Source organism: Clarias gariepinus, unplaced genomic scaffold, assembly GCF_024256425.1.
Source record: "Clarias gariepinus isolate MV-2021 ecotype Netherlands unplaced genomic scaffold, CGAR_prim_01v2 scaffold_31, whole genome shotgun sequence".
Taxonomy (NCBI): Eukaryota; Metazoa; Chordata; class Actinopteri; order Siluriformes; family Clariidae; genus Clarias; species Clarias gariepinus.
The window spans coordinates 1,151,029-1,154,763 of NW_026520998.1; the positions used below are offsets into that span (position 1 = coordinate 1,151,029).

Consider the following 3,735-nt stretch of genomic DNA (forward strand, 5'->3'; position numbering starts at 1 on the left):
TAGATGCGAGAGATCTAATATTTAACAGTCCTAGCTTCAGATCAGAGGTGCCGGCTGCGCATTCAGTCTGATCCAAGTTTGTGGTCTTTATGCTAATTAAATTACTAAAACAGACTTTCTGAGTCTTTCTAAATTTGTTTTTAGCTCGGGGAACAGACACAGTCTCAATAGAGTGAACCCTGAGTGACGACTCTATGCAGCTAGCAGACGGTTGGTTTAGCGTAAGGGATCTAATGTTGAGAAGTCCAAACTTTAGAGGTAGACTTCGATTACTTATTTGGGCTTTTTCTGGTTTAATGGTTACCAGATTGTTTCGGCTGGATTTAACGAATTTATTCTTTTTTCTCACTAATCGGGGAATAGACACAGTTTCTATAGTACAAGCTATGTGTGTGCGTCTATTAGTATGGTGAGTTGTATTGTGGCTGATATCTAAAGAATCTGAGGTATGACTTACCGCAAGTCAGATGGTTCGTAATGTCCTGGAGATGTTGTCAGAGAGGACCGCTGCTCCAGCTCTGCTAGGGTGCAGGCCATCTGTGCGGTAGAGCCTAGGACGCTCCCAGAAAACATTCCAGTTATCAACAAAGGGTAATCTCTGTTGTTGACACCAAGATTGTAACCATTCATTGAAGGCAAATAATCTACTGAACCTCTCGATTCCTCTCTGAAATGTCGGAAGTGGTCCAGATACGACGATCTTTGTCGTGGGTGATGTGCTGCGGACCTTCTCAACCAGGCTCCTGAAGTCCTTCTTTAGGATCTCCGTCTGCCTCAGCCTGATGTCGTTGGTGCCAGCATGGAGAACCACAGCTCGAATGTTCTTCCTCAGGGCCGCAGGCACCTGTGCAGCAACATCAAGAACACGTGCACCAGGTAAACAGCGCGTGTACGCCTTACCTTTAGCTGTGGTAGCACGCACGTGCCGGACAATGGAGTCTCCGATGACCAGCGCGTCGTGTGCCGTCTCACGGAGAGGAGCGAAGCGGTTTCGGGTTGAGATCTCGAAGATGGGTGGTGGCGGAGGAGGAGAGGTCCTCGCCCGGGGCTTGGCGCGCGTCTTCCGCTGCTGAAGTTTCCAGGCCTCGTGGTATCCCGGCGCCGGGGTGAAGGAAAGCTGGGCAGGCTGCGTTCTCGGTGCGTTGGGCCTGGGCAGAGAAGCACGCGGAGTAGAGGTTGTCGGAGAATTTTCATGCCGAAAATTTACCTGGGACAGGTGATCGTCGGTCCGCGACGATTCCAGCGTGGCTTTCCGCTGCTGTAGCCGGGCCAGCTTCACCTGTAGGTCGCGGATCAGCTTCTCCACGGCCTCCATCTCCAAGTCTACCGAGTGCAGCTCCAATGTCTCCTCACCTGCACACAGGGGCAGAGACCCAACCGACATGGTGTCTAAAAATAGAAATAACCGGTGCGAAAGAGCGTAAACAAACTTGTGATAGCCGGGCTAACGGGCTAGCGATGCTAATGAAAAGCCGGCTGGAAGCGGTGTGCTGCAAAACTATTAAAACTTATACGATATAAACTTATACGAAAACGATATAACACGCGTTTCGAGTGAATATATTATAAGGTAGTATGAAATACTTATCTGTTATATGTTTACTCTTCGTAAGGGGACGAAAAAGTAGAAAAATTGGTCAGTCTGGCGGAGCTCGGGAAAAAGCAGCCAACGAATTACAACAATTCTGCAAAGATGAGTGGGCCAAAATTCCTCCAGAGCGCTGTAAAAGACTCGTTGCCTTTTGATGATACGACAAATGTGCAGAGCTTACACCGCCATCCCATAATGCTGGCACCTGAAAAAGGAACAATAGTATACAAGTAAGTACAAGTGTGACTGTTAATATAAAGTCCACCAGACTGATAAAATAGTACTTCTGTTCAAATACATACTTTTTGGACTAATAGTCTATTTCTATCTTTGATTCAATGGTTACACATTTAATACTTCTGTAACATTTAAAAAAGTTGACATTTACCTCCTGTTTTATCTCTATTCAACTTCTCTTCATTAGTGGTGTTGGTGCTGTGAAAGAGATATAGAAAATATATAACATGTTTCACACAAACACACACAAAATCAATTAGTTTTAGGTTCTTTTACGTACATATCAGAACATACATAATGTTTCACTTCAATATTTTTATTTCATATTACTTCCTCCTAATTCTAATTCTGAGAGAAATGTTGTATTTTCACTTATTCTTTATATTTCATAGCTTTAGTTACTAGTACAGTACTTAGCACATTTATTTTATAACATCTGCTGCTGCGTGCTCAGTGTTTAATCATGTTAAAAATACTCATATACAGTAACGGATAAAACACTGCCAGAGTCCGGACACTGCACCTCATTTCTGCTGTTTAAACCGGATTTGTTCTGAGTTTCTTCCTTAAAGTGTCGGAGTGACCGATCAGACTCGCGGTTCAGTGTGTGAGGTGGACCGGTACACATGCGGGAATTACTGTATTTGAACATGTTAGTTTTATATCCTCGCCACAGTGGCGGTAGGCTGCACAAAATCACCGCATTTGGCGGGAGAAATTCAAATATTGCGGCACAACCGCGGCCGGTTACACCGAGAAACCCGGACATGCACGCGCTGCTGCTCGGTGTTAAATCTCTCCTTTTACGCCAGATTTTAAGTGTCTGTGTTAACCGCGATTTAGCTGAGCAGTTTGGTGGTTGGAACAAACAAGCTAAATCACTATGAACCCCAGGACTGGCCTGTTGCTAGCTATCGTTAGCTCTGGAGCTCGGCTGTGACAGGATTCAGAACAGTAACTCACACCCTATAAAGTTGTGTGTGCAGGCAGACAGAGTCATTATTACAGTAACTTGTGTTAGCTGTTTACTCACCAGGATTTGTAAGGAATGTTCCAGAATGTCCCAGATGCTTCATGTCCATTCTCACATCCTCACAGCCTTCTTGTCTCTGATGTTACACCAGACTTCCCATGAGCACTTGCACAGGGCAATTTACTCAATTATTTAAGTTTTTGTTGTTAAAAATAAAGAATATTGAGTTGGAATAATTTATAATTGTAGTTCTTGAAACTAATCAGTACAATTACTCCATTAACAGATATTTTAATTCAAATGTATCAAAAAATATCAAGTGCATGTTAAAAATATAATTCAGTTAGTCAAATGCTGATTTTTACTAGTGAAGTAAACTTAAATTATAGTGTAAATTTAAGACAAAATGAATAATTGTTTTTTTAGGCATTTATTTTGATTTGTCTAACTCAAACAATCATGTATGTGACTTTTAGAGATTTTATTAAGGTAATATAACTTTTTTATAACTGTGAAATTTACAAGGCCACAGAATCATTTTTTAGAGTGTGTGGTACTGTGGGTGGTAATCAGTGTTTCTACTGTCAATAAATAGCGCCTTTTAAACCAACGCTTAAACGCGCAATAATCCTAGACAACTCAGTCCAGCTATACTAATTATCAACAGGTGTGCTTGAAGAACCAAATTAGCCACATCATAATTAGCACAATAATCTCATCTTAAATGTGTCAATTCATCCCGAATGTGTTAAGCAACGTATGAAGAACGGAGCCCTGTGTAGAGTACCAAAGAGTTACTAAAGAGTAACAGCTATCTTTATGGTTTCTATGGCTCATCAGCCACAGTAAACTCATGATGATCCTTAGAACTTAAAAGACCAGCAGTTCAGTCAGGTTGCTAATTTCTAAAAATTTGTTTATGCATTTAGTGAAA

The 3,735-nt window shown here is 42.0% G+C and overlaps 1 long non-coding RNA gene across 1 annotated transcript; it reads right to left on the minus strand.

Moving 5' to 3' along the window:
- Window positions 1-1,741: 1,741 nt before the first annotated feature.
- Window positions 1,742-3,071, minus strand: LOC128517005 (uncharacterized). Its single transcript, XR_008356784.1, has 3 exons — window positions 2,862-3,071; window positions 1,980-2,026; window positions 1,742-1,796 (listed from the first exon to the last, which is right to left on the minus strand). It is a non-coding gene; the product is annotated as an uncharacterized LOC128517005 (long non-coding RNA).
- Window positions 3,072-3,735: the final 664 nt, after the last annotated feature.